This window comes from Schistocerca cancellata, chromosome 1 (assembly GCF_023864275.1).
Source record: "Schistocerca cancellata isolate TAMUIC-IGC-003103 chromosome 1, iqSchCanc2.1, whole genome shotgun sequence".
NCBI classification, from domain to species: Eukaryota; Metazoa; Arthropoda; class Insecta; order Orthoptera; family Acrididae; genus Schistocerca; species Schistocerca cancellata.
The window spans coordinates 1,241,976,471-1,242,000,177 of record NC_064626.1 but is presented as its reverse complement, the minus strand read 5'-3'; the positions used below and the strand labels follow the sequence as shown (position 1 = coordinate 1,242,000,177).

Below are 23,707 nucleotides of genomic sequence, written 5' to 3'. Positions count from 1 at the left end.
CTGGTTTCTGTACAAATTGTAAATAGCCTTTCGCTCCCTGTATTTTACCCCTGCCACCTTTAGAATTTGAAAGAGAGTATTCCAGACAAAATTGTCAAAAGCTTTCTCTAAGTCTACAAATGCTAGAAACGTTGGTTTGCCTTTTCTTAATCTAGATCTAAGATAAGCTGTAGGGTCAGTATTGCCTCACGTGTTCCAACATTTCTACGGAATCCAAACTGATCTTCCCCGAGGTCGGCTTCTACCATTTTTCCATTCTTCTGTAAAGAATTCGGGTTAGTATTTTGCAGCCGTGACTTATTAAACTGAGAGTTCGGAAATTTTCACATCTGTCAACACCTGCTTTCTTTGGGATTGGAATTATTATATTCTTCTTGAAGTCTGAGGGTATTTGGTCTGTCTCATACATTTTGCTCACCAGATGGTAGAGTTTTGTCAGGACTGGCTCTCCCAAGGCTGTCAGTAGTTCTAATGGAATGTTGTCTACTCCCGGGGCTTTGGTTCGACTTAGGTCTTTCAATACTCTGTCAAACTATTCACGATGCACTGTTTTGTGTAAAAAGAGACACGTTGGAAATGACAAAGGACATCAATCAGTATAAGTACTGAGAAGTAGTAGTAAGAATAACAAGTTTCTGAAAGAGGTCTCTGCATGATGATCTAGGACTGACACCAGATATAATACTAATGACTCGATTCTGAATTTTTTAAAATGTTCTCTTTGTAAGAGGAGTTTCCCCAAAAGATGATTCCATAGTTCATTAGTGAATGGAAGTAGGCCGAATAAACGAACTCCTTCATTTTTAAATCACCTATTTCTGCTATGAAATGGTTCAAATGTCTCTGAGCACTATGGGACTTAACTTCTGAGGTCACCAGTCCCCTAGAACTTAGAACTACGTGAACCCAACTAACCTAAGGACATCACACACATCCATGCCCGAGGCAGGATTCGAACCTGCTACCGTAGCAGTGGCGCGGCTCCAGACTGTAGCGCCTAGAACCGCTCGGCCACTCCGGCCGGCTTCTACTATCATGTGTAGTGCAAATGTAGCTGAACTAAGGCGTTTCATTGAGTCTAGACTGCGAGTTTTCAGTTTAGGTTGTGGTGAATTTGTAGTCCTAAAACTTTGACACTGTCTACTGCTTTAATTTTGTGTTCAGATAAGTTTCTTTGTTGCCAATTATGAATTCTCATTCCGCTACTCGCTGCGTAGTTTCACTTAGTGTCCAGCATTTTGCGTACAGTCATCTTTCCGACTCGTTTTAGGGGTGTTTCTTCTGCAACTTTGCATCAGAATTAGTGATGTTATGCGTAACAGATTTTACGAACTTTTAAGTGAATAAGAAGAAGGCTTTAAGTGAATAAGAAGGAGGACAATAATTTTTATGCAGATGCTGAGCATTATAATATTCTGTTAGGTGAAGTGAAAAATTCAAAAATCGTTTCCAATAAAAAATCTGTTCACTACAGACGTTTGAAGATATGTGATGTTTTCAAAATCGGAGGAGAAACTCATAGCGCCAGCGTGTACTGGAAAAGAAGAAATTCGTTAGTACGTTCGTGAGGTTAGTGTTGTTTAACGTCCCGTCGACAACGAGGTCATTAGAGACGGAGCGCTAGCTCGTGTTAGGGAAGGATGGGGAAGGAAATCGGCCGTGCCCTTGGAAAGGAACCATCCCGGCATTTGCCTGAAACGATTTAGGGAAATCACGGAAAACCTAAATCAGGATGGCTGGAGACGGGATTGAACCGTCGTCCTCCCGAATGCGAGTCCAGTGTGCTAACCACTGCGCCACCTCGCTCGGTAGTACGTTCGTTTTGATGAACTGTTTAACGTACTGCAACACACCCACATTGCTATAGGGCATGGCGGCCGAACACGGATTACTATGGAACTGAATCGTAAGTACAAGAATGTGAGTGTTGAATCAATCGTTACTTGTTTGAAATTATGTGAACCATGTCAGAAAAAGCAAAAAACACTGAAAAGGTGTGTTGTAGTGAAACCTATCAAGAGACAGTGAAATGAATTCACGATCCCAAACTGACTTTATCGACATGCAGACAAACCCAGATAATACGTCGAAGTTCATACTTGTATATCTTGATCATTTGACAAAATTTGTTATCCTCCACGCAATAACTTCTAAAAGAGCTGATGAAGTAGCATATAATCTTTTAGACATTTTCATCATCTTTGGTGCCCCAAGTATCCTTCATTCTGATAATGATGGAGAGTTCTGTAACCAAGCCGTTCAAAGTTTATGTGGGTTGTGGAGTGGTATAAAGACAGTCCACGAGAAGCCGAGGCACAGTCAGTCTCAGGGATCAGACGATACAGGAAATCAAGATTTCGAAAATATGTTACCAACTTGGAAGGAACCAAATGAAACTTCAAAATGGTCTGAAGGGCTGAGGTTTGTGCAAGCAATGAAAAATAGGGCTTATCATGAAGCGATCAGATGTTCACCATATGAAGACATGTCTGGGGTTCCAATGAAAATGGGCATTGCGACCTCAGTTGTTCCACATGATTTAATAAAAAATATAAACACTGAAGAAGACTTGGAAGCAATGTTATACACCACTTCCACTGACTCATAGGAAACTCAAAATGACGGCCAAGGAATTGATGACACTGAATCAATTACAGGAACAGAAGGAGCGGAGGTAGAAAGTGCGCTTGCAGCAGGTGAAAAAGCACCAGAGATGCAGGATTTGACAACAGTTAACAACGAGGCACCGGAACCAGCTGATGGTTATGACGAGACGCTGACAACTTCCAACAGTGTTAATGAAGTGAAACGGATCAGAGAAGCTGCCAAAGAAGGTCTTCAATTGCAGGCGAAGAAAATGAAAGCAGCCTCGTGTAACAAAATTCCAAAACCTTCAGTCGGACGGGATGTGAGAATTAAAGTACCGGATGTAGACGGGGCACAAATTGATGCGAAATTTCTAATAGCAATAGCGATAAATATTCAGGATGACGAATTTTATCAGCTTGGTACCAAAGCTGGTAAACTCAAGTCATTGTACACTAGGAACCAATTTACATTGTGCAAGGATAATTTTATCAACGTCGAAGAAGTAGCAAGAGAAGATGTTAATCTATGGGAAGTGATTGCCAACTAGTCTTTTGTTGGAGGAAAAGGGTTCAAAAAGTGCAATTGCTTAAAAAGTGTTCAACTAAAAAATGTTTGTGTAAATGGTCTTCCATATTAATAAATACCACAATAGTCAGCCTTGTTGTAACAAAAATTAACGTTCATAATGTAACGTTTTTTACAACAGTTTTCACTACCACAATAGTCAGCCTTGTTGTAACAAAAATTAACGTTCATAATGTAACGTTTTTTACAACAGTTTTCACTAACATGGAATATTGCTCATTATAATCACATTGGAATGCAAGATGGTGGTGGTGGTGGTGTGTTGGGGCTTATGGGCGCTCAACATCGAGGTCAACACCGCCCTGACACACATTAAAGGGAACGAATGTGGACAGACCTAAGAAAACAAAAGCACACACTCAAAGAAAGCAGGAAAAGAAGGAAAATGCTACATAAGAAAGTAAAACCTAAGGAAAGGGGAAACATATCAACAAGAATGTCACAGGAAATTGTTATTGGCTAGCCACTTACATAAAATATGGGCGAGCTTGTCACACAGTGAGCAAATTAAAATCCTCCCCCTAAAATCTTTGTAAAAACATTTGACAGGGCACAGAACTTTAAAACTTTATCCACATCCGTCCGAGTGTTGCCTAAAAGAGATGGCAGGTCCGCTGGCAAGTCAGCCGCGACCCGCTGGTCAGAAAATAAAACGCAATCCAATAAAACGTGGCGCACAGTGACCTGGACGCCGCAAGAATGTTTAAAATACGTAAATTTACAACGAATACAAACTATTTCAATAAATTTCTAAGCTGATTTTTTTAATGAATACTGTTTTACCAGTTGGTATGGGTACATCCTCAGATTTACCAACGTCTCTTGGCAAAAGTTCGAAATCTATGCATATAATAAGAAATTTCGGACTCTTACCACGCCGTGATGGTAAGACTTGGGTTTCACCAGTTAATTCTAGGATTTACCAATCATCTTACTTTTACAGTAACATTAACACTTTAATGGAAGATTACCATTCCTCATCTATATAAACGATTGGGACACAATCTGAGCAGCCGTCTTCGGTTGTTTGCAGATGACGCTGTCGTTTATCGACTAATAAAGTCATCAGAAGATCAAAACAAACTGCAAATCTATTTAGAAAAGATATCTGAATGGTGTGAAAAGTAGCAGTTGACCCTAAATAACGAAAGGTGTGAGGTCATCCACTTGAGTGCTATATGTAGTTGTTGGGGTGGTCTTCAGTCCTGAGACTGGTTTGATGCAGCTCTCCATGCTACTCTATCCTGTGCAAGCTTCTTCATCTCCCAGTACCTACTGCAACCTACATCCTTCTGAATCTGCTTAGTGTATTCATCTCTTGGTCTCCCTATACGATTTTTACCCTTCACGCTGCCCTCCAATACTAAATTGGTGATCCCTTGATGCCTCAGAACATGTCCTACCAACCGATCCCTCCTTCTAGTCAAATTGTGCCACAAACTTCTCTTCTTCCCAATCCTATTCAATACCTCCTCATTAGTTATATGATCTACCCATCTAATCTTCAGCATTCTTCTGTAGCACCAAATTTCGAAAGCTTCTATCCGCTTCTTGTCCAAACTAGTTATCGTCCATGTTTCACTTCCATACATGGCTACACTCCATACAAATACTTTCAGAAACGACTTCCTGACACTTAAATCTATACTCAATGTTAACAAATTTCTCTTCTTCAGAAACGCTTTCCTTGCCATTGCCAGTCTACATTTTATATCTTCTCTACTTCGACCATCATCAGTTATTTTGCTCCCCAAATAGCAAAACTCCTTTACTACTTTAAGTGCCTCAATTCCTAATCTAATTCCCTCAGCATCAACCTACTTAATTCGACTACATTCCATTATCCTCGTTTTGCTTTTATTGATGTTCATCTTATACCCTCCATTCAAGACACTGTACATTCCGTTCAACTGCTCTTCCAAGTCCTTTGCTGTCTCTGACAGAATTACAATGTCATCGGCGAACCTCATAGTTTTTATTTGTTCTCCACGGATTTTAATACCTACTCCGAATTTTTCTTTTGTTTCTTTTACTGCTTGCTCACTATACAGATTGAATAACACCGGGGAGAGGCTACAACCCTGTCTCACTCTATTCCCAACCACTGCTTCCCTTTCATACCCCTCGACTCTTATAAGTGCCATCTGGTTTCTGTACAAATTGTAAATAGTCTTTCGCTCCCTGTATTTTACCCCTGCCACCTTCAGAATTTGAAAGAAAGTATTCCAGTCAACATTGTCAAAAGCTTTCTCTAAGTCTACAAATGCTAGAAATGTAGGTTTGCCTTTCGTTAATCTAGCTTCTAAGATACGTCGTATGGTCAGTATTGCCTCACGTGTTCCAACATTTCTACGGAATCCAAACTGATCTTCCCCGAGGTCGGCTTCTACCAGTTTTTTCATTCCTCTGTAAAGAATTCGCGTTAGTATTTTGCATCCGTGACTTATTAAACTGATAGTTCGGTAATTTTCACATCTGTCAGCACCTGCTTTGTTTGGGACTGGAATTATTATATTCTTCTTGAAGTCTGACGGTATTTCACCTGCCTCATACATCTTGCTCACCAGATGGTAAAGTTTTGTTAGGACTGGCTCTGCCAAGGCCGTCAGTAGTTCCAATGGAATGTTGTCTATTTCGGGGGCCTTGAGTGCTATAAGGGACGCGTTAAACATCGGTTACACGATAAATCAGTCTAATCTAAATGCCGTAAATTCAACTAAATACGTAGGTATTACAGTTACGAACAACTTAAATTGGAAGGAACACATACAAAATGTTGTGGGGAAAGCTAACCAAAGACTGCGTTTTATTGGCAGGACACTTATAAAATGTAACAGACCTACTACGGAGACTGCCTACACTACGCCAGTCCGTCCTCTTTTAGAATGCAGCTGCACGGTGTGGGATCCTTACCAGATAGGACTGACGGATTACATCGAGAAAGTTCAAAGAAAGGCAGCAAGTTATGTATTATCGCGACTTACGAGAGAGAGTGTCACAGAAATGATACAGTATTTGGGCTGGACATCATTAACAGAAAGGCGTTCTTCGTTGCGACGGAATCTTCTCACGAAATTCCAATCACAAACTTTCACCTTCGAATGCGAAAATATTTTGTTGACAACGACGTACATAGGGAGAAACGATCATCACGATAAAATAAGGGCAATCAGAGCTCGTACGGAATTATATAGGTGTTCGTTCTTTCCGCGCGCAAAACGAGATTAGAATAGTAGAAAACTGTGAAAGTGGTTCGATGAACCCTCTGCTAGGCACTTAAATGTGATTTGCAGAGTATCCATGTAGATGTAGATGTACACCTTTTAACCAGTACATTACAATAGTCCTTTAAATTTTTAAATGCGGCCCATAATTATATGAGGTAGTGAATATGAAATTTTTGTTGCCCCTTGACGCTATCGGATACGCAACCTTCAACTCGTCTCTGGCTACATCGGCCGTTTACTAATGTAGACGGCGCTAGAGAGGGGGCAGCGTGGAATGTGTGCTGACCTGAGTGCCGCAGGACTTGCCTTTCGGCAGAACGCCTCACACAGAAAAGTGCTGGCGAAGGACGCGACTCCCTCCGCTCTGTCAGCACTTCGATGTGTCGTCGCACGGTGCCAGGCGGACGTATCGCCGCAGGCCTGCTAGCGGCTTATCGCTAAACAGGCGGTGCATGCTCGGGGCACTTAAAGGCTGCCGGCGATTCGCCAGTTAGCGGTCGTCTGCCACGGACGGCGTGCAGTTCGGCGCCGTCGCCGCTTCGTGTCGCGCGTCACCATCAGTGCAGGCGCTCTGTCGTCACCATCTTCCGTTGTTTTCGGTGAGTGTACCGGTGTGCCGCAAAAGCTGTGTTTTGTTTCACACTTCCCTAGTTTGATGCGATACCCCGCGATTTCTTCTCCTGTGCCAGGCTCAGGAAGACCTGCGAAGGGCCCACAATTGATCCACCGAATGGCAGTCGGCCCTGAACGTAAATAAATGTAATGCAGTGTGCATAGCTCCGACAGGTTTAAAGGCTATTTCGGGAGCACCCCGAGGGACTATTAAGGAATCCTCACACTCTCAATTTTATTGAGCAATACTGAGTTGTTGTTGTTGTTGTTGTTGTTGTTGTGGTCTTCAGTCCTGAGACTGGTTTGCTGCAGCTCTCCATGCTACTCTATCCTGTGCAAGCTTCTTCATCTCCCAGTATTTACTGCAACCTACATCCTTCTGAATCTGCTTAGTGTATTCATCTCCTGGTCTCCCTCTACGATTTTTTACCTTCCACGCTGCCCTCCAATACTAAATTGGTGATCCCTTGATGCCTCAGAACATGTCCTACCAACCGACCCCTTCTTCTAGTCAAGTTGTGCCACAAACTCCTCTTCTCCCCAATTCTATTCAACACCTCCTCATTAGTTATGTGGTCTACCCATCTATTCTTCAGCATTCTTCTGAAGAACCACATTTCGAAAGCTTCTATTCTCTTCTTGTCTAAACTATTTATCGTCCATGTTTCACTCCCATACTAAGCTACACTCCATACAAATACTTTCAGAAACGACTTCCTGACACTTAAATCTATACTCGATGTTAACAAATTTTTCTTCTTCAGAAACGCTTTCCTTGCCATTGTCAGTCTACATTTTATATCCTCTCTACTTCGACCATCATCAGTTATTTTGCTCCCCAAATAGCAAAACTCCTTTACTATTTTAAGTGTCTCATTTCCTAATCTAATTCTCCGCAGCTCGTGGTCGTGCGGTAGCGTTCTAGCTTCCCACGCCCGGGTTCCCGGGTTCGATTCCCGGCGGGGTCAGGTATTTTCTCTGCCTCGTGATGACTGGGTGTTGTGTGATGTCTTTAGGTTAGTTAGTTTTAAGTAGTTCTATGTTCTAGGGGACTGATGACCATAGATCTTAAGTCCCATCGTGCTCAGAGCCATTTGAACCATTTGAACCTAATCTAATTCCCTCAGCATCACCCGACTTAATTCGACTACACTCCATTATAGTCGTTTTGCTTTTGTTGATGTTCATCTTATACCCTCCTTTCAAGACATTGTCCACTCCGTTCAACTGCTCTTCCAAGTCCTTTGCTGTCTCTGACAGAATTACAATGTCATCGGCGAACCTCAAAGTTTTTATTTCTTCTCCATGGATTTTAATACCTACTCCGAACTTTTCTTTCGTTTCCTTTACTGCTTTGCTCAATATACAGATTGAATAACATTGGGGAGAGGCTACAACCTGTCTCACTCCCTTCTTAACCACTGCTTCCCTTTCATGTCCCTCGACACTTATAACTGCCATCTGTTTTCTGTACAAATTGTAAATAGCCTTTCGCTCCCTGTATTTTACCCCTGCCACCTTTAGAATTTGAAAGAGAGTGTTCCAGTCAACATTGTCAAAAGCTTTCTCTAAGTTTACAAATGCTAGAAACGTAGGTTTGTCTTTCGTTAATCTAGCTTCTAAGATAAGTCGTAAGATCAGTATTGCCTCACGTGTTCCGACATTTCTACGGAATCCAAACTGATCTTCCCCGAGGTCAGCTTCTACCAGTTTTTCCATTCGTCTGTAAAGAATTCGCGTTAGTATTTTGCAGCCGTGACTTATTAAACTGATAGTTCGGTAATTTCCACATCTGTCAACACCTTCTTTCTTTGGGATTGGAACTGTTATATTCTTCTTGAAGTCTGAGGATATTTCGCCTGAGTCATACATCTTGCTCACCAGATGGTAGAGTTTTGTCAGGACTGGCTCTCCCAAGGCCGTCAGTAGTTCTAATGGAATATTGTCTATTCCTGGGTCCTTGTTTCGACTGAGGTCTTTCAGTGCTCAGTCAAACTCTTCGAGCAGTATCATATCTCCCATTTCAACTACATCCTGTTCCATATTATTATTACTGAGAATAATTACTGGCTATTATCCAATAATAATGTCCGTCTGAGAGCGGTAGCGACGACTTGCGCAGTGTTTTGAAGGATACGGCAGAGCTTTCAAAACATTGACGCCCGCTCAATACAGGGTGAGTCGCTAACTGTTGCCACCTAGAATAACTTCGAAATTATGATAGTAGCCGAAAAGGTGCTGGACAAATGTTGCATGGGACAGCTGGGGCCATAATATGACATTGGTTTTTTTGATATTAGGTGCGGTCGCTTCAGAGATATGAAGGCCAACTTTGCTTTTTAAATGGGATGCTATATTTGGTACTTATTTTCTGATAGCGGCTATCGAGACAAATCCAATGATGAACGTCTATTTACAGAAGGTGTTCGAAGTGATGACCATTGCTGTCAGTGCAGTGTTGCAATCTTCTTATGATAGATTGAGTGGTATTCCGTATCACTACAGCACTTATCGAAGCACATGCTCTGGCAGTTCTCACTCGTATATCATGCAAATAGTAAATATTCGCCGAATACGGGGTATCCATCTAATGTGCAATTGACATGTAAACACCATTCGACGGTTCCGCAGTACAACACTAATAGGAACGGTTAGACTAGTATCGTCGACTCAAGGAAATATGAATCTACATCTACATCTACATCAATACTCCGCAAGCCACCTGACGGTGTGTGGCGGAGGGTACCTTGAGTACCTCTATCGGTTCTCCCTTCTATTCCAGTCTCCTATTGTTCGTGGAAATAAAGACTGTCGGTATGCCTCTGTGTGGGTTCTAATCTCTCTGATTTTATCCTCATGGTCTCTTCGCGAGATATACGTAGGAGGGAGCAATATACTGCTTGACTCCTCGGTGAAGGTATGTTCTTGAAACTTCAACAAAAGCCCGTACCGAGTTACTGACCGTCTGTCTTGCCGAGTCTTCCACTGGAGTTTATCTATCATCTCTGTAACGCTTTCGCGATTACTAAATGAAGAGCAAATCGATATGCTTCTCATTTACGGAGAAGGTCAAGGAAATTCAATTAGAGGTAGAGACTTATACGCTGAAAGATATCCTCAACGTACTCCTCCAACACGTCGTACATTTAAATATGTGTATGATAAATTGAGAACAACTGGATATTTAACGCATCGGAAACATATCCGCCGAAGGAAACTTGCTAACGAGGGAACGGAAATTGGTACTCTTGCCACTGTGGTTCGTGATCCTCTTGTTGGTTCGCGTCAGATCGCATGGGAATCTGGCATGAGCCAGAGTACTGTTGTTCGTTTTCTGCATTGCAATAAATATCATCCTTACCGTATCAGTCTCCAGCAATAATTAACTGGTACGGATTGTATGCGTCGCATTGAAATGGTTCAAATGGCTCTAAGCACTATGGGACCTAACTTCTGAGGTCATCAATCCCCTAGACTTAGAATTACTTAAACCTAACTAACCTAAGGACATCACATACATCCATGCCCGAGGCAGGATACGAACCTGCGACCGCAGCAGCAGCGCGGTTCCGGACTGAAGCGCCTAGAACCGCTCGGCCACAACGGCCGGCGTCGCATTGAATTCTGCCGATGGACTCAACTTCAGACTCGGAGGGAGGACACATTTATTAATTTGATTTTCTTTACTGACGAGGCTACATTGGCGAACCATGGAAATGTTAATTTGCATGACATGCATTTCTGGGCAACTGAAAATCCATGTTGGCTGCGGCAAGTTGCACATCAAAAACCGTGGTCGGTGAATTTATGGTGTGGGACTCTGGAGGACAGAATTACAGGCTCCTATTTCATCGAAGGAAATCTTAGTGGTAGGAAGTACACCACGTTCCTTCATGAAAGATTAGGTCTGTTACTGGAAGAAATACCTTTAGGAACAAGGAACAGAATGTGGCATCAACATTGTGGTGTCACCGCCAGACACCACACTTGCTAGGTGGTAGCCTTTAAATCGGCCGCGGTCCGCTAGTATACGTCGGAGCCGCGTGTCGCCACTGTCAGTAATTGCAGACCGAGCGCCGCCACACGGCAGGTCTAGTGAGACGTACTAGCACTCGCCCCAGTTGTACAGCCGACTTTGCTAGCGATACTACACTGATAAATACGCTCTCATTTGCCGAGACGATAGTTAGCATAGCCTTCAGCTACGTCAATTGCTACGATCTAGCAAGACGCCATTGCCAGTTTATATTGAGATTATAAATCCTGTACCGTCAGTCCGATGTTCTCCAATTATGGATTAAAGTTAAGTATTTCAAGAGCTTCGTACTTTATTTATTAGACTCAATTCCCAAAACTGTTCCAGACCTCATGCCAGTCTGCGTGAGCTTATAGCGTGCATTTCGGCCTCCTCTAGCAACACGGTGTTGGCTCTTCTGCCAACATATCAAACATGATAGTGTCCGGCACATTTTTTGCTGATGGCTAGAAATGAGTTGCAGAGAAAATTCCCAAATCGTTGGATTGGACGCGGAGGAGATGTGGCGTGGCCGGCTCGTTCGCCACACTTGACGCCTCTGGATTTTTTTCTTGTGGGGATTCGCAAAAGACATCGTTTGTAAAAACGTTCGCACTATACCTGCAGATATGCGAGAGAGAATTGGCAGAGCATGTGCTTCGATAAATGCCGATGTGATAAGAATCACCAATCAATCCATGATAAGAAGATTGCAGCACTGCATTGATGCCAATGGTCATCACTTCGAACAACTTCTGTAAATGGACGTTCATGGCACCTTTGTGACCTTCGTCTCGATAGCCCTTATCAGAAAATAAGCACTGAGCTATAGCATCCCATTAAAAAAAAAAAAAAAACTTGACCTTCATATCTCTGAAGCAACCCCACCTAGCATCAAAAAACCAATGTCATATTATGGCCCCCGTTGACCCATGCAACTTTTGTCCCACAAACTTTTCAGCTCCTATCATACTTCAGAGTTATTATAGGTGGCAATAGTAGTGACTCACCCTGTATATTAAGCAATATACTGTACGGCGTAAGGGTGATCTCGTGCAATACACAGCAGATCCTTCCCAGACTTCGTGATTGTTGGACGTGCAAATAACTGTACAGCAGCGCAATACATCAGGAAAGAGAGATGAAAGGAATTCGTAATAACTGACGGAAAGTCAACTCGTAAAACAGAAGTAATACCTTGGATTCTCCAAGGAAGTTGCGACCGAACCGCTGAATCTTTCCATCAGTAAATGGGGTATGTTCTCCACTGACTCGGTTGTTTTAACCCCCTCCACTGACGGAATGACCCACTTCCCAATTCCGTATGTATAAAACCAATACGGACTTGTAGCTGTCACGCCTTTGCGCTTACTGCTACGTATTTTAACTGTAAATAGCTCAGTCCCAATGGTAAGAGGCAGTAGTGAATTCACGTAGTTAATATTTGAATCCAGCACAGCTGCCACAAGCTCAGCTCACTTTTACTCCACTCCTACCCTCTCCATTGCACCACATTAACTAGGTGCTACGTGGACCTTGCTAAATTCACTTGCGTGTACATTTTTGACCGTTACTCGCCAGTATTTACCTAATGATTAGTACACTCCTAACCGGACTATTTTCCTAAGAGCTGTGATGAGTGAACGGGTTCGATCCACGGCCTACAGTGCCCTACAGTTCACACGGCAACACTGCCTACCTGACCCACTTAACTTGGTAGTGAGCTTATGTATCCAATCACCACTGCTAGCAGCAGTGGATAATCCTATCAGCACGACGAGAGCAGCAGACTTACCGTCGAATCCTCCTGAAAATACTTATAACTACGGTCGCCAGCTCTGAAGGAGCAAAAGAATAAATCAATTTTTGGCTCGTTTCAAAGTGAAATGGCTTGAGTTGAATTTAAACTTAATTCTGAATATTACTATTTCTGATCATTCTAGATGATTCTACAAAGCAAATACTCTCTCAATTTCTGTGAGTTGGCTTGGTAATTACTACCAAGACAGTTTATGCAACTTGAGTTAACAAAATTCTATCCTTCAACTTATTTAATGATTTTGGATATTACTCTTTGGACCATTGATACAGAATTAGTTAAGTGACTTTACTTGAAAGGTTGCTCAGAAAAATTTAAGTAACTATAAATAGGCGACTCATTCTGGTGTGACCATTGCTCTTTTCAACATTCTTATACGCTAAAGTATTCTACAACCAAAAGAATTGTAAATGAAAGAGGTGATGGTGGCCTCAGTCTGATTTCACTATACTATGTTTGAGGTTACTACACTTTACAGTGAACAACATGCGTCATAATTTTACTCATTACTATATTCTGTCCTCTGCACTTGCATAAAAGAAAACTGGTATTCTCCTTTTGCATGTATACAAAGTTCGACTTAACAATTGCAAGCAGTCTTGCCTTGGGTAGACGTGTCGGTGCTGGTGGTGAGATGCATGTGGCTAACACAGCTCTTCACGCCTCATGCCCTTAATGGCGGCTGGAACTATGAGCTGTAGCACTCGTATAAGCTACTGCACGTCCGCCATAAAATCTGGGCACAGGAACTCTTACAATCAGCCCCAGTGGCATAGAGGCGGCTTCAACAACCATTCGTCGCGTTTTACTCCAAAAACGGCGACGATATTCGCCTCTTCGCTGTTGCACAATCACTTTTGCGTGAGCACAGTTACGCACGTCCGATCACGTCAACACTCCCCAGGCCATTCCATTGTTCAGTCCCTGTGTCTCCAGCTACCCCTAGCTACACTCGTATCACCAAGAGTGGGGGCGTTCCCCTACCACCTTTTTACCGAAATCATTTAGTATTTAAGAATATTTATATTTATTACCCTGGAGTTCATACCAGTCATAATAATTTACTACTAGCGCTTTACAACATTAAATTATACAGTTATAACTTATAATTACCAAGAAAAAGAATACATTTGACTCCGAGAGCTTAGTGCATTGTCTGACAGGCAGCGCTAATTCCCAGTTTCGCCAATAGATGGCATCAGGGTGCACTCCCTGGCAGTCTCACACAAGCGCGCCCGTTTCCGACGCGCGGGCTCCAAATTACTGTCAGCCCACCATCATTTCAGTTCCGTTACAAAGTGTAACAGGCTCTCTGCTGTTCCCTGTCTGCATAAACGATTTAGTAGACAATCGGGGCAGCTCTCTTAGATTGATTACAGAGGATTCTGTCACTTAACTTCTTGCAAAGACATCAGATGATCCAAGCCGTTTGCATGATGATATAGAGAAGATAACTGTATGGTAAAAAAAGTGGCAAGTGACTCTAAATAATGGATTGTTTGAAGTCATCCAAGTGAGTACTAAGAGGAGTCCGCTAAATTTCGGTTACACGATAAATCAACCAAATCTAAAGGCTATAAGTTCAATTATATACTTAGGTATTACAACTACAAATAACTTATATTGAAATGATCACATAGATAATGTTATGGGGGAGCAATGTAAAGACTGCGATTCATTGGAAGAACTCTTATAAAATTCTTCTACTAAAGAGACCGCTTACACTACGCTTGTCTGTCCTCTTCTGGAGTATTACTGTGCGGTGCAGGATTCGCATCGGATGGGGTTGACGGAGGACATCGAAAACGTTCAAAGAAGGGTACGTCGTTTTGTATTACCGCGAAATAGGGGAGTGAGTGCCACGGAGAAGATACACGAATTGCGACGTTAGTCGTGAAAACAAAAGCAGGACATCCTCTGAAATTTCAGTCACCAACTTTCTCCTCAGAATTTGAAAATATTTTGTTGGCGCCTACCTACATAGGGAGAACTAATCATCGTAAAGAAATAAGAGAAGTCAGAGCTCGCGGGGCAATTTCCAAGTGTTTGTTTTCCCACGCGCTGTTCGAGAGTGGAACGGTAGAGAAGCAGCTTAAAGAAGATTCGCTGAACCCTCTGCAAGGCAATTAATTGTGAATTACAGAGTAATCATGTAGATGTAGATGAATCATCTGTTGAAGTGAGTTCAGGAGAGTAGTTAGGTTACGTATTTCACACTTATTCAGCACTTAGCTGTAGAAACATTCGACAAAAGTTTTTAAGCTAAGGAAATAATACTGAAACTGCTTGTTCGTTCATTTCAGAAGCTTGAATTATTTGCGGAAGAAACAGGTAACGACACTGCATGCCGATCTTATAGAATAGTGTGTCTTACTATCTTCAGTTTTGTAGATCGCTTCCAGCATTGTGGAAAGTGAAATACGACAGGCATTCGAGGTATATCTGTTCTGTGCACGTAAGGTCCAATGAAGTTTACCAATCCTTAAAAAGTGGCTGTGGTCATCTGGCACCGCTGCTAATTCTCTGAGCATTTTAGTATGGCAAGGTATCGAACGCCTACCCGGCCACATTTTCACCCATCACTGCTTCTTAATTTTTTTGTTTTTTTTTTTCCAGCAAGTGCGATTGAAATCACAATGCATGTGCTTACTGAGTGATACACGTAGGCAGAGTTACAACTGACTACCAGTCCATTCTGTGAAAACTACACACCAGTAGCACTTTCCATTTCCGCAATATTTTCGGTGCAAGTTTTAGGTGATTCATCCTGTGAACATCGCAGACGTTTGAGATTTGAAAAGGTCTCTGGAACCAAATAGTTTTCATTTGATTAAACCTTCGGAGGGTCGGCAGTCGTTATGGGGAACGACGGTTGAACTTGAACGTAAATAAATGTACTATATTGCGCACAAATAGGCCAGTGATGATGACGATGATTTACGGTGGAGGGCGCTAAACAGCAAGGTCATCAGCCCCCTTGCATTAATGATATACTAAAGAAAACCAATAAACTGGAAAACTACGTTTGATCCCACCACAGGAAACGTAAAGAAACACCAAAAAGGTGAGCTTCAGAAAAGCCAGTAATAAAATCCCAGCGAGAGACAGCGAGATAACTAAATAAAATTATGTATAAAATACCTTTAAAGATGCTGTTAAAAAACGGACAGATAACCGCGGCTGTATGACGGCTTAGAAATAATCGTGACCCACCCACAATGTGACACATTAAGATCTCACACACAATATTTTGGGAAGAATTCAGGACATCGCACAAAATCTTAAGACACGAAGAACATTCGCCTCGGTATCAGTTAAAATAGCAGGAAGATCTTGTGGGAGACCCAGTTCAACCCTCAGGTCGTCGTATAAAACGCACTCAGTTAAAATACAGGGCTATTACAAATGATTGAAGCGATTTCATAAATTCACTGTAGCTCCATTCATTGACATGTGGTCACGACACACTACAGATACGTAGAAAAACTCATAAAGTTTTGTTCGGCTGAAGCCGCACTTCAGGTTTCTGCCGTCAGAGCGCTCGAGAGCGCAGTGAGACAAAATGGCGACAGGAGCCGAGGAAGCGTATGTCGTGCTTGAAATGCACTCACATCAGTCAGTCATAACAGTGCAACGACACTTCAGGACCAAGTTCAACAAAGATCCACCAACTGCTAACTCCATTCGGCGATGGTATGCGCAGTTTAAAGCTTCTGGATGTCTCTGTAAGGGGAAATCAACGGGTCAGCCTGCAGTGAGCGAAGAAACGGTCGAACGCGTGCGGGCAAGTTTCACGCTTAGCCCGCGGAAAATTGGCTCATGCCACAACTGGAGACCGACAGCGCCGACTTCATCTCTCAACAGGATGGTGCTCCACCGCACTTCCATCATGGTGTTCGGCATTTCTTAAACAGGAGATTGGAAAACCGATGGATCGGTCGTGGTGGAGATCATGATCAGCAATTCATGTCATGGCCTCCACGCTCACCCGGCTTAACCCCATGCGATTTCTTTCTGTGGGGTTATGTGAAAGATTCAGTGTTTAAACCTCCTCTACCAAGAAACGTGCCAGAACTGCGAGCTCGCATCAACGATGGTTTCGAACTCATTGATGGGGACATGCTGCGCCGAGTGTGGGAGGAACTTGATTATCGGCTTGATGTCTACCGAATCACTAAAGGGGCACATATCGAACATTTGTGAATGCCTAAAAAAACTTTTTGAGCTTTTGTATGTGTGTGCAAAGCATTATGAAAATATCTCAAATAATAAAGTTATTGTAGAGCTGTGAAATCGCTTCAATCATTTGTAATAACCCTGTACGTCGTACTGTCAGCTGTGTACGGCGTCTCTGGGCTCCTCCCAACGTAAGACGGAGCACTACACACCGGAAGCAGCTACTAGGGTAGCAGAGTACGTGTGGCGTGCACACGGGGGTTTTTTAGGTTAGAGGGACCCCCCCTTGGGCGAAACGATAAAATACCTGACGGCTTACCAGAGAGGACATTATCATCGTTGATAAAGAACGTCCGTCCTCAGAGACCAAAAACAGGATAAGTTAACGTAATATTGGTAAACTGCAGGAGTATCCAGGGCAAGGTTCCTGAATTAGTATCTCTTATTGAAGGAAATAGTGCGCATATAGTATTAGGAACGGAAAGTTGGTTAAAACCGGAAGTGAACAGTAACGAAATCCTAGACACAGAATTGAATATATACCGCAAGGATAGGATAAACGCCAATGGTGGAGGAGTATTTATAGCAGTAAAGAATTCAATAATATCCAGTGAAGTTATTAGCGAATGCGAATGTGAAATAATCTGGGTTAAGCTAAGTATCAAAGGTGGGTCAGATATGATAGTCGGATGCTTCTATAGACCACCTGCATCAGCAACCGTAGTAGTTGAGCGCCTCAGAGAGAACCTGCAGAACGTCGTGAAGAAGTTTCGTGATCATACTATTGTAATAGGGGGAGACTTCAATCTACCAGGTATAGAATGGGATAGTCACACAATCAGAACTGGAGCCAGGGACAGAGACTCTTGTGACATTATCCTGACTGCCTTGTCCGAGAATTACTTCGAGCAGATAGTTAGAGAACCAACTCGTGAAGCTAACGTTTTAGACCTCATAGCAACAAATAGACCGGAACTTTTCGACTCCGTGAATGTAGAAGAGGGTATCAGTGATCATAAGTCAGTGGTTGCATCAATGACTACAAGTGTAATAAGAAATGCCAAGAAAGGAAGGAAAATATATTTGCTTAACAAGAGTGATAGGGCACAAATCGCAGAATATCTGAGTGACCACCATCAAACGTTCATTTCTGAGGAAGAGGATGTGGAACAAAAATGGAAAAAATTCAGAAACATCGTCCAGTACGCCTTAGATAAGTTCGTACCGACTAAGGTCCAAAGCGAGGGGAAAGATCCACCGTGGTATAACAATCATGTACGAAAGGTACTACGGAAACAAAGAAAGCTTCATCATAGGTTTAAGAGTAGTCGAATCATAGCTGATAAGGAAAAGCTGAACGAAGCGAAAAAGAGCGTAAAGAGAGCAATGAGAGAAGCATTCAACGAATTCGAACATAAAACATTGGCAAACAATCTAAACAAGAACCCTAAAAAGTTTTGGTCATATGTAAAATCGGTAAGCGGATCTAAATCCCCTATTCAGTCACTCGTTGACCACGATGGCACCGAAACAGAGGACGACCGAAGAAAGGCAGAAATACTGAATTCAGTGTTCCGAAACTGTTTCACTGCGGAAAATCGTAACACGGTCCCTGACTTCAGCCGTCGCACGGACGCCAAAATGGAAAATATTGAAATAAACGATATCGGAATTGAAAAACAACTGCTATCACTTAGTAGCGGAAAAGCATCCGGACCAGACGAGATACCCTTAAGATTCTACAGTGATTATGCTAAAGAACTTGCCCCCTTTCTATCAGCAATTTATCGTAGATCGCTGGAAGAACGTAAAGTACCTAGCGACTGGAAGAAAGCGCAGGTCGTTCCCATTTTCAAGAAGGGTCATAAATCAGATGCGAATAATTATAGGCCTATTTCGCTTACGTCAATCTGTTGTAGAATAATGGAACATGTTTTGTGTTCTCGTATTATGACGTTCTTAGATAATACAAATCTCCTTCATCATAACCAACATGGATTCCGCAAACAGAGATCATGTGAAACTCAGCTCGCCCTATTTGCCCAAGAAATTCACAGTGCCGTAGACACTGGCGAGCAGATTGATGCCGTATTCCTGGACTTCAGGAAGGCATTTGATACGGTTCCGCACTTACGTTTAGTGAAAAAAATACGAGCTTACGGAATATCGGACCAGGTTTGTGATTGGATTCAGGATTTCCTAGAAGAAAGAACACAACATGTCATTCTTAACGGTTCAAAATCTGCAGATGTAGAGGTAATTTCGGGAGTACCGCAAGGAAGCGTGATAGGACCTTTATTGTTTACAATATACATAAATGACTTAGTTGACAACATCGGTAGCTCCGTGAGGCTATTTGCAGATGACACGGTTGTCTACAAGAAAGTAGCAACATCAGAAGACTCGTACGTACTCCAGGAAGACCTGCAGAGGATTAATGCATGGTGCGACAGCTGGCAGCTTTCCCTAAACGTAGATAAATGTAATATAATGCGCATACATAGGGGCAGAAATCCATTCCAGTACGATTATGCCATAGGTGGTAAATCATTGGAAGCGGTAACGACCGTAAAATACTTAGGAGTTACTATCCGGAGCGATCTGAAGTGGAATGATCACATAAAACAAATAGTGGGAAAAGCAGGCGCCAGGTTGAGATTCATAGGAAGAATTCTAAGAAAATGTGACTCATCGACGAAAGAAGTAGCTTACAAAACGCTTGTTCGTCCGATTCTTGAGTATTGCTCGTCAGTATGCGACCCTTACCAGGTTGGATTAATAGAAGAGATAGACATGATCCAGCGAAAAGCAGCGCGATTCGTCATGGGGACATTTAGTCAGCGCGAGAGCGTTACGGAGATGCTGAACAAGCTCCAGTGGCGGACACTTCAAGAAAGGCGTTACGCAATACGGAGAGGTTTATTATCGAAATTACGAGAGAGCACATTCCGGGAAGAGATGGGCAACATATTACTACCGCCCACATATATCTCGCGTAATGATCACAACGAAAAGATCCGAGAAATTAGAGCAAATACGGAGACTTACAAGCAGTCGTTCTTCCCACGCACAATTCGTGAATGGAACAGGGAAGGGGGGATCAGATAGTGGTACAATAAGTACCCTCCGCCACACACCGTAAGGTGGCTCGCGGAGTATAGATGTAGATGTAGATGTAGATGTAGATGTGTCAACGGACAATGTCCCACTCTACGCAGAGTAAGGGCTACTTTTCCACACCGTCGCGAACGGAAGGAGGTAATCCATGGTTGCACTGAAGTCTTAATGGAATGCAGTTTATTTTTCCTCACTGCCAGCCACTGAGACTCCCACCAACTTATGGCCTTCCTGGTCACAAATGAAGTGACAGCTCTCATTGGAACTAAACAGCGAGCAGGAGGAGGAAGGGAGCAGGGCTCATTGGCAGCAGCATCAACGAGTTCGTTTCCCTGGATGCCTACGTGCCCTGGAACCCAGCAAAAAATGACTTCCTTGTTTTACCTTTGCAAGAGAAGTAGAGCGTCCTGTACCTGTTGCACACCATCCGATCTGCTGGGTACATCTGTCCAACAGCGAGAAGGGCACTTTGAGAATCAGAGCGGATGATAAATTTTTTGTCACGACGCCGTCTCCTCTGCTCCATTGCTCTCAGGAAAGCAAACAGTTCCGAGCAATAAACTGAAAACTGCTCTGGAAGCCTTATCCTGAAGACAGTGTCGGGGAACACGACAGAACAACCGAAAAAATCTCCCTGCTTAGAACCATCCTTGTAGACAGTAATAAAATCTCGTTAAAAACATAGTCTGGGGTACAATGCTTCAAATTTGGCCGAGGTACTAGTTATTGTTAGATTACGCTCATGGCGATAAATCACTGGAAACAGTAACAGACTCAGAGCAATCGCCCGGAATGACCTGAAGTGAAATGACCACAAGAAACTAACTGCAGCAGAAATGAATGTCAGGCTGAGACGTGTTGTAAAAACGTTGAGCAAAATTGAGTCATCCAGGAAAGAAGAGACTTACAAAACTCTTAGAACAGCGATTATTGAATACTGTTCGTTGTATGAACTATATCCAGTAGAAAAACCCAAGTGATGCTCAGCTCTCGGATACTTTAGACGTTAACTATAATCGTTTACTTGTCACTTCCCTCAATGATTTCAGGAGTTCCGAAGGAATATTTCTCTCTCTTCTGTCGTCTTTGATCGGAAGCACAAACAAGGGAATAACAGTTTTAAAATTAAAAGTAGGGTAAATTAAATTGTCATAGTCGCCTTCGATGGCCCAAAAGTCCAGTCAGAAGCCGACAAACCTTCCACGAACGTGAAATTTGATATTCGCGCATTTCCTGAATTAGAAGTGCACCAAGATAAGTAAAATAGTCTTATTTCATTCTTCAGGACTCCCTTGAAACATCTCCAGTGCGTTGTCAAAGCGATAGAATTTCATATATGGTGGAGATAAAAGTAAATTTAAACGGAGAAATTGTCATAAATGTAGTTACAACTTGAAAAATCCTGAGCTGCTCCGTGGTACAGGATCCATGTTAAACTGTCATAGCCTCTATAAGTTGCTGAGTACGTCATGTCCAAGTTCCGAGGATTGTGAAGGCATATCACATCCAATCCGTCCGAGCCTGGTGGTGTCCACATCAACATTCGTTTGAAGCAAATGTGTATTTTTTTCTAACTTTTTGGCTGAAGGCACTTTCTGTCGTCACAGTTAACCTAAGGGTCGGAAGTTGTGTGTGCAGAGTTTCGCTCTACCAAAACTACGGTTCGGTCGTTTTGGTACAATACATAATGTTGTTGTTGTTGTGGTCTTCAGTCCTGAGACTGGTTTGATGCAGCTCTCCATGCTACTCTATCCTGTGCAAGCTTCTTCATCTCCCAGTACCTAATGCAACCTACATCCTTCTGAATCTGCTTAGTGTATTCATCTCTTGGTCTCCCCCTACGATTTTGACCCTCCACGCTGCCCTCCAATACTAAATTGGTGATCCCTTGATGCCTCAGAACATGTCCTACCAACTGATCCCTTCTTCTGGTCAAGTTGTACCACAAACTTCTCTTCTCCCCAATCCTATTCAATACTTCCTCATTAGTTATGTGATCTACCCATCTAATCTTCAGCATTCTTCTGTAGCACCACATTTCGAAAGCTTCTATTCTCTTCTTGTCCAGACTATTTACCGTCCATGTTTCACTTCCATACATGGCTACACTCCATACAAATACTTTCAGAAATGAGTTCCTGACACTTAAATCTATACTCGATGTTAACAAATTTCTCTTCTTCATTAACGCTTTCCTTGCCATTGCCAGTCTACATTTTATATCCTCTCTACTTCGACCATCATCAGTTATTTTGCTCCCCAAATAGCAAAACTCCTTTACTACTTTAAGTGTCTCATTTCCTAATCTAATACCCTCAGCATCACCCGACTTAATTCGACTACATTCCATTATCCGCGTTTTGCTTTCGGTTGATGTTCATCTTATATCCTCCCTTCAAGACACCATCCATTCCGTTCAACTGCTCTTCCAAGTCCTTTGCTGTCTCTGACAGAATTACAATGTCATCGGCGAACCTCAAAGTTTTTATTTCTTCTCCATGGATTTTAATACCTACTCCAAATTTTTCTTTTGTTTCCTTTACTGCTTGCTCAATATAGAGATTGAATAACATCGGGGAGAGGCTACAACCGTGTCTTACTCCCTTCCCAACCACTGCTTCCCTTTCATGTCATACATAATACAATACATAAATGACGCAGTAAATGGTAGGATTACTGGTAGTATTGTTTGTTTGTTTGATTTGGGGAAGGGGACCAAACACGGAAGTCATCGACCCCATCGGATTAGGGAAGGATGGGGAAGGAGGTCGGCCGTGCCCTTTGAAAGGAACCATCCCAGCATTCGAAGCGATTTGGCGATTTAGGGAAATCACGCAAAACCTAAATCGGAATGGCCGGACCTAGGTTTGAACCACCGTCCTCCCAAATGCGAGTCCAGTGTGCTAACCACTACGCCACCTCGCTCGGTCCCGGTAGCATTGGTAAGATTGGTAGGGCAAGAAATTAAACAAATGTGTGTGAGAGAAACTGGGGGCCGACGACATCTCTCTCTCTCTCTCTCTCTCTCTCTCTCTCTCTCTCTCTCTCTCTCTCTCTCTCTCTCTCCTCCTATCCTTCTTTTTTGCTAATATTTAAAACCTCAAATCGTTCAGTGTTAGTCCATTATGTATTCTATATCTCTAAAAAATATAAATCGTATTTTATAAGTAATAAAAATTTCTTTTGATGCAAGTACAGTTTGCTTTTGCTTTTGCTACTGCCTTTGTCCTGCACCGTGCGCAGGATCAAGTACGTATTTTGCATGGTTTATTTTAAGGGGTGGCCGGATACCCTTCCTGCCGCCACCCCATACCCCCTGGGATGGAATTAGTGCACCCCAGCCGTCTGCGTCTAGTGCAAATCATGAAATACGAGGTGCGGCTAGAAAAAAACCGGACTGATGCTGGAAAAAACATTTATTTACAATTATTTACAATTTCATGTTATCTCCTTCAATGTACTCTCCTCCTCGGTCTCTACACCGCTCCATACGAATTTTCCAGTGTTCATAGCAATGCTGCAGATCATTTTCGGTAAGTCCATACATTACTTCCGTCGCTTTTTCTT

General features: G+C 42.6%; 1 protein-coding gene across 2 annotated transcripts in view; it reads left to right on the top strand.

The window, feature by feature from the left end:
* Positions 1-23,707, top strand: part of LOC126094765 (scoloptoxin SSD14-like) — a 452,119-nt gene that overhangs the window by 200,754 nt on the left and 227,658 nt on the right. The window contains exon 1 of one of the 2 annotated variants that reach the window (XM_049909328.1): positions 6,896-7,000. The exons of the other annotated variant lie outside the window; for it this stretch is intronic. The gene's annotated coding sequence lies outside the window, so the exon portion shown is untranslated. Of the gene's footprint in view, positions 1-6,895; positions 7,001-23,707 lie in introns of those variants that run through there. 2 annotated transcript variants of the gene reach the window in all.